Source organism: Dermacentor andersoni, chromosome 7 (genome assembly GCF_023375885.2).
Source record: "Dermacentor andersoni chromosome 7, qqDerAnde1_hic_scaffold, whole genome shotgun sequence".
Taxonomy (NCBI): Eukaryota; Metazoa; Arthropoda; class Arachnida; order Ixodida; family Ixodidae; genus Dermacentor; species Dermacentor andersoni.
This window is the reverse complement of record NC_092820.1, coordinates 77,005,353-77,020,991: the sequence shown is the minus strand read 5'-3', so window position 1 is coordinate 77,020,991 and position 15,639 is coordinate 77,005,353. Positions and strand designations below refer to the sequence as shown.

Genomic DNA, 15,639 nt, shown 5'->3' with positions numbered 1-15,639 from the left:
CAGAACGCCAGTGGTCTGTGAGTTCCAGGGCACGGATTTTACGTCCCCTCTCGCAGTGAAACACAATATTGCTTCAGGCGCTTTTCTGCAGGCTGGGCACTGCGCTCTGTCTCCACGGCGTCTTTCGCCACCTCTCGTGTCGCCTAGCTGTGCAGCGTTCATTAGGACTAGCGCACAGTATGGCGTGGTGTGGTGCGGTGTGGTGCGGTGTGGTGCGGTGTGGTGCGGTGTGGTGCGCTGTAATTTGGTGGGGTGCGACATATATTATACCCATTTTAAGACTGTTGTTAATATCACCTCCAACCAATCTGCTTGGCCGGCTGCCATTTCACGCTTACACCTACTCTCAATTGCGGGAGATCCAGTCATTTCTTGGATTCATGCATTTTTCGTGTCGCAGCTTGAAATAAAGGTGCGTGAGATCCTCAATTTATGCATGCGCATGCGACACTGAAGATCACTTTCGTTTTTGCCTTTCCCTTTTCACTGTGCAGATTGCTACATTTTTGCACGAAGTTATGCAACCAAAGATAATGCCTTGTTTTTCGGTACATTTGTACAAAACCGATGACTGCGAGTTATCGCAGTTTTGTGCAGTCGATACGAAAAAAAAACGCAGCCAACAAACCTCATCTCTTCAAACAGACCCCAGAAAACATGTTGCTGACAGACAATGTCGCACCCATAACAATGTCGAGGTGATTTGTGCGCTTCCACTTTTCCTTGTGTACTCTGATAGATAAAAGGCTGTGAGGCTGAAATACGAAAATTGTAGTATTCGCCAAATACCCGCGCCGAAAACATTCGCTTCCACCGAGGGTAAGGCCTAGCGTACCTGCCGAGTCTGTCTACAAGCTATCAGCCCGTCTGGGCTCAGAAATCAACAAGTCTAAAGAGGATAAAACAATCTATATTTCAGCATTCACATCGGTGTTTGTAAATGAAGAATTTTTTTCGTGTCTACTGCGTCAGCACAAGAAGTGAAGAGAGTCTATATGACGCATTTAAGCATGCATATATGTGCTGTCGGTGAAGCCTACCAGTGACACTAACCTACGCTTCTCTGACGGAGACCTTTTGATTACACAGGCGTGTCAACGCTACCGCATTCCTCAACTAAGAAACTCTTCCATTTCCCTTGCACGAAGAACGAGAAGCGGCTGTAAACTCGGAAGTAAGAGGGCCGTGCAACGTCACGCGTTGGCGGTTTATTCAACACTTTTATCGAAGTTAAAATACCGATCGGCAAAGAAAATAAGTGTTGTGCTTCCTCCAGGCATACTATTCTATGCGGCCAGCTTTTTATTTATGATATAAGAGTAAGATTTACTTCTCGAGCAATATGGCAAAAAGTTGCATCAATGCTGAAAAGGGTGTGAAGAATAGAACAGTGTGCAGAAAATTGTATTGTTTTGGTGCGTTTTTATCTGAATGATATTCTCAAACGTTAAGTTGCTGCACCTTCGTGTTCGTTGCCTTCTATAAGGTTTTCTACCACTACGCAGGTTCTCCGAGGGTTTATGTGAATTAAGATGCCTATCATACCCAATTTGATGGGGAAGAAATTCTGTTGCCAACACTGTACATGCAGTGTGTTTAACACCCTAAGTGGGGAAACAAACCCTTACAAAATTGCTGAGAGGTTATTGAAATAGTATTGTTCAACATAAACAAATGACATTGAAAGAACATTGGGGAATTGTTGAAACATTATTTAGGAAAATATTGGCAAGTGCCGATAATTGGCCCGCAACATTTTCTAGACGCATCATTGTAGCCTTTTAGTTTGAAAGATCATTGGCATATTGTTGAAACTATGATGTATGTCAATGTTGAAAGCTCATTGAAGCATTGTTGAATATGTTTTGAGTCTCAAAATTGAGAGCCCATTGAGGTATTTTTGACATGTGGTGTTTGTCAGTATTGAAAGCTCACGGGAGAATTGTTGCAGATCCGTTGAACATCACTACTCAAATTATGTTGAAAGCCCTTTATGCCCCAGTGTGTATTTAGCAGTGTTTAAAACTGCACTTTTCATATAATACTGCAGGGTTAGGTTGTGTTGGATATTATTATCTTTGATGTCACGTTGATATGTTTGCTGTGAGAGAAGAGGGGTAAAATTTAAATACAGGTGCTTTTGTATTTCAGGCCTCTGTCACCCTTGGCTCAAAAGCATGTTCCTAGATTGCCTGTAATAAACTATATTGTAAAGCTGCTAGCAGTACTGTTATGCCACTTTTTGAATTGTCAGAGTGAATGGTCCTCCACGAAATCAAGAGTGCTAGCTGATGCAGACAAAAACCATTTTTCTAGGTGAAGTGTTTATTTGTCACAAAACATCGCTGTAAATGTACAACCTTTTATAGTTTGAGAACATGAGAAACTTCTTAAAAACTATTGCAAAGTACAAACTTCCTGCAGCTTGACACCATATAAAAATTGAATACTGACAGGTGTAGTCTATGTGGCCCTCAAGTGAAACATATTTCCCAAAAGAAATAAATCTTAAAAAATAAATACCTAAATAAAGAAATGTACAAGCAGACTGATATGACTGTAAATAAGAACACCAAAAAAAGGTACCTGCTTTTTCTTTTAGGCAGCCAGTGGTACTATAGCCATGGCGCGATTCGCTTAAGCCCACAGCACTCACTGATACCTGATTTAAAGGGTGGTTATCTTTAAGGCTCATGGAATTTATTAAAGACTGGCTGTTGCAGCTAACATATTTCTACATACAGAGTGCCAAACATTACTTGCATGAGATATGAAGATATCACATTCAGGTAATTAAGAAAAACTCATTTGTTAATCAATTTTTTACGTATGGTAGCCGGTAATTTTACAAGGTGTATGCACTTTGAATGAATCTCCAGAATGACACCAATAATTAGACACATGCCATCAAACTGGCTCTTGAAATGCACTGTTGTTGCACTTACTTCTTTTAACAAAACGCCCTGTTATGCATTGAAGCACAAAAGTAGCTAGAATTCCTATGTATTTCTCTCACATTTATGGAAAAATCTCTAAACTGGTGCCATCCTGCAAATTAATTTCAAGTGAATATGTCTTTCAAACTCACTCAATACAATTTGCAAACTGAAATATGTGCTGTGATGTTATAAGTCAATTATTAATTTTGAGAATCAGTTGAATGTGTTTCCATTTCTTGTGCTGGTAGTGTCCACCTCTGAATAATCCAGCTCAAGAACAAGAATTACGCTACCTGACACAGGCAAATTAAAAAAGAATCAGTAAAGTTGAAAAAAGATCACTCTGTACAATCCTCATTTGTTGGTTGAATGGTGTGTCAATTTCAGTAAACCTTATCTACTTTTGAAACATGACAATCGCAATCAGTGATGCTCCTGGGAGCAGTTTGTTATGCGGCATTGCTTTTCCATGATCCAGTTGTGTTTTCTGCCATGATAACGTTCCCGCGCAAGCTACTCCATATCAATCGACTCATTGATATGCTCAAGATTTTTATATGAAAGAAAACTGCTTTTAGTGATGTGCTGGAATACTACAGAGTTATTCCTTGTGTTAGTGTCATTTCTATTTCGTTCACTGCCACACAAAAAAAAAAAAACAATTCACAAAAATAATCTGGTTCCATGCAAGCATGAAAGGCACATCATTGCGATTACCGACCATTTTTTGTTGCATTTTAAATTTAAGCCGACTTGTACCTATTAATTTTTACTCATGTTTTTTACATAGGAATAAATAATTTTTACGACATTATGTAAAATGCAGTTTTTACTGAACAACTCTGGCAATGGCACAGATGCACTCGCAGGTGTGCGATTTCATGCCGAATCAACCAGCGTTTTTTCTACACCATAGATATAGCTCAAAACATTGCCATATTTTTACTAAATTTCAAAACTCCTTACCCACACTTATTTATTTTTGCCAGATATATTGGAGCATTTTGGTGACAGTTTAGTTTACCAGCTGAGCTGAACTAGAGGACATCAATCAACATTCTTTTTTAAACGCACATTGTATTGATCAAGGCCATCAAATGGTGTGCATGGATATACGGTGAAGTGATGCAACTGCCTTTTGGCACTGTCCTTTTGGCACCATCAAATGTGAGTAAAATTGCAATACGTTAATTTATTTCGTAACGAAAAATTCAAAGGTGAAATTATATACAGAATGGTAGCCCAGGTGATATAATATAGCAGAAAAATATTTGAAGCTCTGAAGGTTCAGCTGATCGCCTGTAAAGAAACTGCAAAATTCTCATCTTTTGCAAGAAGCTTCTTGTTCAAGGTAAAAACAGCTTTGGTAGTTGGCCAAAAAATATGATACATTATTGTGTAGCTCTACATCTCTGCTATGCATATGTGAAGCTAAAAAAGAAGACGTTAAATTATTTTTAAAAATTTTTGTCGGCACTTACTTTTCTCGGATGTGCGCACAAGCTCACCGGCCTGGAAAGCAGACGACAAAGCTGGCTTCGTCTGCAACACAGATGACAGAGAAGCGGTGTTCGGGTCTGCACTTTATTGCCAAGAGACGCATGCTATAACGCAACAAGGCTTCTGCTTGGTGTGGGCCGGGTAAACCATACAGCCATTGCACATAAAATATCAATACATGCTGAATTCCTGAAGAAGTCCTGCAGTGCTAATTGATATGTTTCAAGCACTTTCCAAAAAGAAATATCTGCTTTTATGTAGACATTAAATCCAGAAAAAGCATTGATATTGTTCGTACAAAGCATTTTAAAGGACATATCGCACTGCACTGCGACATACAGGGTGCTGGACACTTTGTGCCCTGCTCTTTGAAACTCATTGACGATGCAAGTGGAACACACCTTCATGATTAAAACTGAAGACAAATTCGTGCGGCGTTGCGTGTTACCACGGTTTCAGAGCCGGAACATCCTCATCTATAAAAGTCATGTGCCGTGCTCAGTCCGATGTGGTCAGACGTCGTTGGCGACCGCGTTTCACGTTCATGTTAAACAAAATACCAGTGAGGACTGTGGCACTTGACGTCACCTGCCTACGTAATGATAAAAAAGGCAGTCACAGTTTGTTGAGTGGTTTTCGTGGCTAATTATATTAACAATCTTTCCTTTCTAGATGACAAGACTTCGTATATTTATGCTGCATGCGCGATCCACAAGTAAACATTACAAAAAATAATTTATCGGACTTGAGGAATAATACCTTTTCGTAACTTGTCACATGCATAGCAGACATGTATGGCTATGCAATGATGGGTTACATATAAGCTTGTGCCGGCCACCAAAGCTAATTTATTTACTTTCAACACGAAACATTTAGCGAAACATTTGAACTTTACAGTTTTTTTAGGCTATCCACTGAACCTCCAAGGCTTCAAATATTTTGCAGCTATTCCAAGTAAAGCCGGCTGCGAGTCTATATTTATTTTGAGCCTTCTGCATTTCCCTGCGTTCGAGGATAAAAATTCAAAGTTTGCTATTTTGGCAGTCACACCACTTCATTCTCCTGACATGAACACGTTCTGAATATCTGGAATATACAATTTACCTTTGAGAAGAAACGTGGATCAGTGCCTTCTAGCTTAGCTGAGCATGAACAATAAATTTTTCAAGAACTCTAGGAAATTCTTGCGAAGAAAAATAAATGGTGAGAACGAGTTCGGAGCTTCAACAAACAGAAATTTTTCCAAGTATATCTGTGATGGTCAAAAAACGCTTGTTGTTTGACGTAGAATGTCTCAGGTGTTTGTATGAAAGCATTTTTTTTCAATAAATTTCTCATTGTACCTTATTTTGCATATCAAGCAATCAAATAATTGTTTGCCTAATTGAACAGTTTTTCACAAAACAGGGTGGTTTGGCATGAACTGAGTCAAGATACTTAAACGATATTGTAATAAGAAAACACTATCCTTGCTGTAATTATATCAAGAACTAACATAAAAATGTAGTAAAATATAACAAAGCACAACACTTGTATGCAGGATTGAGCCATCCAACGTGGGCTTTTCAAGAGACTAGCATAGTTAACATAAATCAATTTAACATAAAAATGTCAAGGCATACGAACGCACAACATTTGTACGATCTTTTGAGAAATACGAATCGGGCTCTTCATTAGACTAACATAAACCTAAATGAACATGAAAATTTCGAGAGTTGCAAAAGCACAACATTTGTCTTTTGGTTTGGGCTGACCAACTTGGACTCTTCAGAGGCTTTCGGTCCTATGCGAGAAGCGAGCAAGAGCTTTTTTACATAGGGCATATTTGTATCAGGAAATTTGCAACACGTGAAGCATGCAAAACAACAAAAATCCAGAAGTTTTAAAAAGCAACTTACACATACAAGATTGTGGCATACAGTATGTCCTCATTATAATGAAATTGATTTTTGTATTTGTCTTGCTTTATTCTAACTTGCCACGGGTACAGCCTTCAAAGCCCGACTAGTTAAATTCATTGAAAGTGGCACAGTACTCCATTAAGTCTCAAATACAGAAAAGGGCAAAGAGGAACAACATACTGTAGCAAAATAACTGTACGAATATCCTCAATGTTGCAGATGTGAACATGGCTTGCTTAGAAACGAAATGGTGAAAAGAACTTCATGTCATTCGTGGGGAAACCTGAACTACTGACAACTAAAATTATTTCTTGTAACTTTCATAATTCAAATGTGCAGCACTTCACTGTGCTTTTCCATGCTCCAAATACAATACTGTCATGTCACTAGACTTGAGTGTGGCCTCATGTGAAGTTAGGTTTCACGAGTTCGCATGCAATTGCAATACTCCTCTCGTCTTGCAACGGCTTTGGGCTCTCTACTTTAAAGAATATACCACTTACAGGGAAGTGTGTCCTCTGCCTTAACGACTCAACGACAGTTATAACGAGGATTCCCTGTAGTTGTGTACGAAGCTGTTCACTATGACACATGCAGAACGTCACAGATGCGAAGATATGCTTAGCCTTCTATGACCCATACGCCAGTGGACTGAATTCTTTAACCCTTTAAGGTTCACTGCCATACATTTGTAACTGCGACGGAAGATTTTGAAAAATACACCTTTTCAGAACAAAGTGTTGCCCAGCTTCACACTGGAGGTGCTGCAACCTTCTGGGATTTCTAGAAAATATTATTATTGTGCTATTGCCCCCTGGATTTCTCGAAAACTGATTTTCACTTAGCTCCTTGGTGGCTGTCATTGCAGTAGTTTGCGACTGTCGCCAGATTACCTAGTTTACTATAAAACAAGTTTTTGTAAGTGTCATTACACAATATTATGCTGCTTATCATGCATAGAAAAATAGGATCTGCAAAACTGCAAATACTAAAAAGGTCTTGTCACTTAATTGTCACTTAAAAATTATTTACCCGTGGTTTTCTCGAAAAGTCACTCTGAAGAACTTCAATCTGCAATAAGAATATTAGGGATGTGCGAATAGTGATTTTTAGACCGAACTGAATAATGCCTGAAGCGAATCCAGTATTGGATAGCTTCTCAATAATGAACAGCTGATTTCACTATGTAAAATGATGTTCACATCCTAGTATTCTTAACGTTAGCAAGTCTCTGTCATTTCATACTATGGTATGAAGAGCTGTTTATTAAGGGGAGACGCTCCTCAAAATAACTTTTATTTATTAGTTGCCTTAGAGGTTTCAAAATTCAATCAGGTATACAGTTTTCTATGCAGATTTCAATTATGGCAGTACTTTTTGTGTAGCTGTTTTAGAGTTATGTGATGCACAATGGCAAATTATAGTGAGATTTATGGGCACTTCTTTATGCAATAAATTTTCACAAAAAGCAATATGCTGTAGCTTGTTTATCTCATTGTACATCGCAAACTGCCGATATCTAGCCAAACAGTGAGTACAATTACTGAAACTGTGCTAAAGAATTACAACATTTAAACTAATTTTCTCTCTCAATTCTCTGAAATATAACCATGTACTTTCGCAACATACTGCTCGGAGACATCACAATTTCAAGTAAATATTAGCACTGCACATCTCTTCAAGAGTAGGTATACCAAATTTCGTTAGTATACGACAAGTTTAAGTGTACAAGGTTATTTTCATGTGACTGTCACAAAAATTTGTGGAAATGTCCAAATTTTTTTTATAGTTCCACTATTCCTGCATGCTGTTTAAATAGATATCGGTACTTCCCGGTCTACAGAGAGCTAAATAGCCTACAGCACAAAGCTTCTTGTGAAAATTTATTATACTATAAAGTGCGCACAAGATCACTCTATTTGCCATTGTGTAGTGCTTAAGAACTATAGCAGCTACACAGAAACTAATGACATATTTGAAACCTGACTGAAATTCTCTATGATTGGGTGGTTTTCAGATCTCTAGTAAAAATATTAAAGACATGTTTTTTCGAGGTGCGTCTGCCCTAAAAGCACAAATGGAGCAGCACAATGTTTCTTCACATGCACAGGGCTCTTCAGTAAGCATGAATGATTGCTGTACAGGTACCTAACTAACATAGCATTGCCTGCTATTTGTGCAAGTTCTCACGTTTTATGTCGATACTATGTTCTTGAAGGTGAAAATTTACCGCATTTTGGCTCAAATTTTATGTCGTTGGTGTTTTGAAATATTCCAGTACTATTCGCATTTACACATAGGGACCATTCAAAGACCGAATCGAATAGGCCACTATTCAATTCGTTATTCCAAAGTTTCGAGTATTTGCACACCACTAAAACATATATATCTCCTAAATTGCACATACATATTTTCCCCTAAAATGTGATCCTCAACGGGCTAAACAAAAGTGACAGAAAAGCCCATTAATCTTTTTGATACAATTAAGCCGATAGGCTACTTTGCGATGGTTCATATCATCATCATCATCATCATCAGCCTGGTTACGCCCACTGCAGGGCAAAGGCCTCTCCCATACTTCTCCAACAACCCCGGTCATGTACTAATTGCGGCCATGCCGTCCCTGCAAACTTCTTAATCTCATCCGCCCACCTAACTTTCTGCCGCCCCCTGCTACGCTTCCCTTCCCTTGGGATCCAGTCCGTAACCCTTAATGACCATCGGTTATCTTCCCTCCTCATTACATGTCCTGCCCATGCCCATTTCTTTTTCTTGATTTCAACTAAGATGTCATTAACTCGCGTTTGTTCCCTCACCCAATCTGCTCTTTTCTTATCCCTTAACGTTACACCTATCATTCTTCTTTCCATAGCTCGTTGCGTCGTCCTCAATTTGAGTAGAACCCTTTTCGTAAGCCTCCAGGTTTCTGCCCCGTAGGTGAGTACTGGTAAGACACAGCTATTATACACTTTTCTCTTGAGGGATAATGGCAACCTGCTGTTCATGATCTGAGAATGCCTGCCAAACGCACCCCAGCCCATTCTTATTCTTCTGATTATTTCCGTCTCATGATCCGGATCCGCCGTCACTACCTGCCCTAAGTAGATGTATTCCCTTACGACTTCCAGTGCCTCGCTGCCTATTGTAAATTGCTGTTCTCTTCCGAGACTGTTAAACATAATAATAATAATAACCCCTTAAAGAGGCAAGTGAAGTAACGAAGCAGGAGACAATTCCAACACTTTCAGAATGGGAGTAGTGGACATGTCCAATGGTCTGTAAGAAGCTTTCTCAACGGTTTATTTCGCAGCTCGCACGCTGAAAACTATGACGCTGGCCATGATGATGAATATATACAGATGAAGAAGATGAAGGTGTAAAATAATGTTCACACAATTTCCCCCGCGCGTGGAAGCGGCCAACCTGGCCGCTGGTTACATGGTTATGGCGGAAAATTTAACGCCGTATGAAAGGCTTTAAACTCGAAACATGCACAATCTCTGCGGCCGTCCAAATGGCCGTCCAGCGGCCGTCCAAAGGCGGAACAACTGGAGTGACACGATAGTTAACTGGCGAGGTCTGTTCCCGAACAATGTAGGGCCGGATAAAACGGGACTGAAATTTCTCGCACAATCCAGGAGCGCGAACTGGGGTCCACAGTAACACTTCGTCTCTTGGGTGGAAGGAAACGACACAGTGAGATGCATCAAAGCGAATTTTGCGGTCTTGTTGACTGGCGTCGGTGTTGAGGCGGGCACGTTCGCGACACCGGGCAACACGCGAAACGAACTACTCACACTCTGATGTGGACGAAGGCACGGGGACACCAAAGAAAGAAACGTCAAGGATAGTGAGCGGTTAGCGACCATACACAAGGAAGAAGGGCGAGTACCCCGTAGTGCGTTGGACGGCCGTGCTGTATGCGAAAGTGACGAATGGTAGAATGACATCCCAATTGGTGGGGTCAGGGTTGATGTACATAGATATCATGTCGGACAGCGTGCGATGAAAGCGCTCTGTGAGACCATTAGTTTGAGGGTGGTAGCTGGAAGTCGTGTTATGGATGGTATTGGATGCACGGAGAACACCGTCGAGAACTTTAGAGAGAAAGGTCCTGCCGCGGTCACTCAAAAGGACACGTGGGCTCCGTGCCGTAAAAAGATGGCTTCCAAGAAAAAGGCTGCAACCTCCTCTGCGGATCCTGAAGATAGTGCGGCTGTTTTAGCGTGCCGTGTCAAGTGGTCTACAGCTGTGACGATCCATCGTTTACCGGAGGGTGGTTAAGGGTAGCGGCCCATAGAGGTCGATACAAACGACTGCAAAAGGAGCTTCAGGACACGGGACAGGTTGGAAGAGTCCAGCTGGAGGTGATGCCAATCGTTTGCGGTGTTGGCAGAGCGAACAGGAAGCCACGTATTTCGCTACGCTGGTTGCAAGTCCAGGCCAAGAGAAGCGGCTGCGATTTCCCTCATAGGTGTTATGGAAATCAAAGTGACCGGCAGTGGGATCATCGTGAAAGGTCTCCAATATCTGGGCGCGAAGTGATCGGGGAACGACAGGAACCTAACGGAGTCCTTCTGGACGAACCACGTAGAGGTATAATATCAATTTTCGATCTTGAAGTTCTTCAACTGCCGACGGAGCCGAGCGTAAGGTGTGCGAGATGATCCGCGAATGCGTTCCATAACGGAATGGCAGTAGGAGTCATTACGTTGGCTAGAGGCAAACGTATGAGAATGGCTGGATGGGAGCCGGTCGAGAGCAACGAGCGAATGGAATGCAAGCGACGCGCCCTGCGGTTTGCTCACGAAAGATGTTAAGGCAGCAGCGTTTGAAGACGGTGGTAGGGGACAACGAGAGAGACCATCGGCATCCTGGTGTTTCTTTCCAGATTGTAGGTGACGTCCAAGTCGTATTCTTGTAAACGGAGTATCCAACGGCCGAGACCTCCCGTTAAATTATTTAGCGTCGCCAACCAGCACAAGGCGTGGTGGTCAGGAACGACCATAAAGTGGCGGCCGTGCCGATAAGGCCGAAATTTTTGGATGGACCAAACAACGGCGAGATACTCTTGCTCGGTAATCGTATAATTTTTCTCTGCAGCTGTTAGTGTGCGACTTGCGTATGCAACCACACGTTCTTCAGAATTTTGCTGACGTTGCAGAAGAACAGCGCCGATACCGTGTCCACTGGCGTCAGTATCTAGAACAGTGGGTACGGTGTTGTCGAAATGACAAAGCACAGGTTGGACGTGAGGGCACGCTTGAGGGCGTCAAAAGCAGTTTGGCATTCGTCCGACCAGACGTAGGGAGCTGCAGAAGGAAGGAGTTGATGGAGCGGCGCCGCAATGGTGGCAAAGTTACGTATGAAGCGCCGGAAATACGAAGCTAGGCCAAGGAAGCTACGCAAGTCTTTGGCGCGTTGAGGCCTGGGGAAGCGGAGGACAGCGGTAATCTTGTCGGTGTCGGGTCGAAGGCCCTGCTTGCTGACATGGTGTCCGAGCACTTTAATTGTTTTGCTGGCGAAGTGGCGCTTTTTTGTATTCAGCTGAAGGCCAGCAGCTGAGAGGCATGTCAGGACTTCGTCGAGGCGCTGCAAGTGCTGATGGAAGGTCGACGACAATATGATGATGTCGTCAAAGTAGCATAAGCAAGCCTTCCACTTTAGACCATGCAGTACGGTGTCAATCATCCGCTCAAATGTGGCGGGAGCATTACACAGGCCGAACGGCATTATATTAAATTCATAAACTCCATCGGGTGTGGCAAAGGCGGTTTTCTCATTGTCTGCTTCGTCCATGGGTATCTGCCAGTATCCGGAGCGTAGATCAAGGCTGGAGAAATACTCCGCGCCTTGCAATGAATCTAACCCTTCATGTATTCGGGGCAGTGGATATACATCTTTGCGGGTTATTTTGTTCAAGGCATGGTAGTCTACGCAAAATCGCACTGAGCCGTCTTTCTTACGCACCAAAACGACAGGTGACGACCAAGGGCTTGAGGATGGGCGGATTATGCTACGTTTCAGCATGTCGGCAATGTGGGTATCGATGATCTGGCGCTCAGCGGAAGAAACGTGATATGGCCGCCGGCGCACGATGGAAGTTCCATCTGTGTGTATGCGATGAGCCGTCGCAGAAGTCTTTCCCAGAAGAGGAGAGTGTACGTCGAAGGAGTCTTTATGCTTGGATAACAACGCCAGTAACTCTCCCGTCAGCTGTGGCATTAAATCGGTGCTGATGGTACTAGCGAGAACAGAAACAGGGACAGCATTCATAGCTGTGGGTGGTCGTGAAACAGCAGTAGTCGAGGTAAGCACAGAGACAGGCTGTGCGTCCAAGACGCACATGAGAGCGGGGCCATAGAAAGCAGAACTGGCTCATTGGTTGTGTTGAGTACAGCCAAAGTGGCAGTGCCGTTGGTAAAGCGAACAAGGCTGGGCGCCAGAGCAATCCCTTTGTATAAGCAACGGGCTGTCGGTACAACTAAAACTCTTTAGGAATAAAAAGGAGTGCTTTATTTTGCTCGTATTGATATTTAATAAATTTATATTACCCCGTGTCCGCAGGCCTTGGAGGAAATCATTGATATTTAATGTTGAACCCGCAAAGTAGAAGTCATGGCATCTGCGAAGAATATTAAAGTTCGTGTTTTGCTAATGTTAGTGACATCATTACCATACAAATTAAACAAGAGCGGTCCAACAATACTTCCTTGTTGAACAATAGCATTTATCGATTTAATAGGGGACAGTTTGTTGTTGACAAAAACGCACTGTTTCCGGTATTTAAAATATCATGTTAAAAGTTTTAAAGGTACTCCTCTTATCCCGCAAAGTTAAAGTTTTACGAATAACGTGTCATCGTTCAAACTGTCGAATGCTTTTGAAAGATCAACACATATTCCAATAACAAACTGTTTTTTCTCAAATGCTTTTAGAATAATTTCTTTTTGTGTTAAGAGGGCATGTTACGTCGATCGACCTTTGCGAATGCCAACCTGACATTCACTCATCAAATTCATTTTACCTACGAAAGAAGAAATCCTAGAGTGTAGCAGTTTCTCCAAACCTTTAGAGAATAGCGGTAGAAGAGAAATTGGTCGGTAATTGGCCAGGTTATTTTTATCACCGCTTTTAAAAATTACAATAACTTTTGAAATTTCCATTTTTTGAGGAAAAGCTCCGGTTTAGAGGCCTAGATTGTAGATATGAGTGAGTACCGGTGCAATTAAATCGGCTACGTATTTTATAGGTTTTACTTGTAAATTATCTATGTGCAGAGCTGCGCTGTTTCTAAGTGAGCAGAATGTTGCGAACGTTTGAGATTCGCTCGTCGGGTTTAGCAAAAGGCTATTAGGTTTATTTTCAACCATATTGGTGGCACGAGAATATTAGTTGCTTTTCCCTAGATTCAGCAAAAAGTAATTAAAATCTTGTGCCAGTTTAGTACCCAACACTGATTGATCATTTACATCTACTTCAGTGATATTTTGATGTGCCCGTCAATGGCGATGCGTGGCACCAGCGCTGCTGATGTCCCCTGCAGTTTCTCGGCCTCTTAATGACTCCGAGTAAATGACAAACAAGAAATGCCTTCGTGACGTCAATGACGACTTGCACATACGGATGACAGGGGTGGCGTGCATGGGGACACGCTGTTGCAACTGCCACCTTTGTCTGCGACGCACGCTAGCTTAATTCGCTCGGGTCTTTTTGGCAGCGATGCTGGCCAAATTGCGGTTCAGAGGCCGCTGATACGCGCCATCTTTTCCTAAATATTTATTTCTTGCGATATTTTATACTCTATACGCTTAATTTACCTAAGCTGTCATAAGATACAATAACAACGCTATTTCGCACTGGTAGCCAGCATTTATAGAATAAAACATTTTTTTTGTACATGGACTCAGTACTAGCTACCGATTTCAGCTGGCTTCAACGTTACACTTCAACATTTCGTGGTTTGTGCAAAAATTCATAAGTGGTATGTAGGCTTAGGGTTTCACACGGACGGTATCGCAGATATGAGGGTTGGCAACAAAAAGAAAATTAAAAAAAAGCTTGCCGACGTCGTCATCCGACAAGTGTCGCGCCAATATAGGAGCAAAAGATGATGAGCAATTAAGTAAGTGAAAACTAAAGAGAGAGAAATGTCAACACCTAGATCCCACTTAACAAGGTTCGCAGCCGGTGGGGGAATACGACAAAATACAAAAGCCTGTCTAATTAACTGCTGTCATAGGTTCGTGTCAAGCGAAAATAGGCGCACAATTTCCAAGCCAGGGCTAAATTTCCCACCTGTCGCGAGACCGTGACGGAGCCCTCCCCATCATTTCCCTTTCGGTTTGAGATTACGTGCATTCGGTGCTTTACAAAAGTGCGAGTACATTAAAATTCATTTTCCATACTGCCTACATGCATGCACGGGGCCAACTAATTGCTTAAAACTGTGTCTTTCGTTTCAATTGCATGCATAATCACTGGATCTGTTTTGGTTATCATCGTCTTCTATTTTTTCAGACCTTAATGGCGCATACATAATCCGGCTGTCATAACTTGCGCCACGTTTAGATGTTTTTTCTATGGTGTAGCCAAACTTAAGATAACTAAAGGTCAGCATGCTTGCAAACCATTTTTTTTTCAACCTTGTTGGAGAGGTCTGCTGTGTTTGACATTACTTCATTCACCGGTAGTTTCTTTCTCATTTTTATTTTATTTTCGTTTCTCTGAGCAAGCTCATAGTTTTTTCGTAATTGTCAACGCTCGTGGCACTTTAGTGTACATGGAAGGCAAATAAATTTCAAAAAAGCGCATGACCTTTAACTGCAGCTGATTTGCCACCTAGTTGTATCTAGATGTGTATGTATATAGTGCGTGTGTGTGTGTGCGTGTAAGCATGGTGACTTACGAGACATTATATGCGCTTCTGAAGCAAGGTAAGTAGGATCTTTTAAACAGCACTTAAAGTAGAAAGTGGAATCATGAAGTCGTATATTACTTTGCCCCGAATATCTTTACTTGTCGTACAAATTTTCTAACACACATAGTGTTTGTCAGTGAAAATACATTGCACAGATTGTCTAATACAGGTGTCAAAAAGCTTGAGCTGACACGGAAAAAACAAAATAATGTAGTTTCGTGGCACATACTGAAATTTCTCTGAAGCAACACTTGAGTCGAGTGGTGTGTGATGCATGTTTATCCAAGTAGCGGTGACGCATAAAATTCTGTTTTGCGTTCGTCCTATGCAACGTGTAATCACCATCGATGATTACGGTTATCAACCAGAAAGGTCACAT

General features: G+C 41.8%; 1 long non-coding RNA gene across 1 annotated transcript in view; it reads right to left on the bottom strand.

Moving 5' to 3' along the window:
• The window catches only part of LOC140219280 (uncharacterized), a 91,679-nt gene that overhangs the window by 2,024 nt on the left and 74,016 nt on the right, over nt 1-15,639 (bottom strand). Inside the window, exon 2 of the long non-coding RNA XR_011895435.1 lies at nt 4,421-4,481. This is a non-coding gene — a long non-coding RNA (uncharacterized lncRNA). The remainder of the gene's footprint in view (nt 1-4,420; nt 4,482-15,639) is intronic.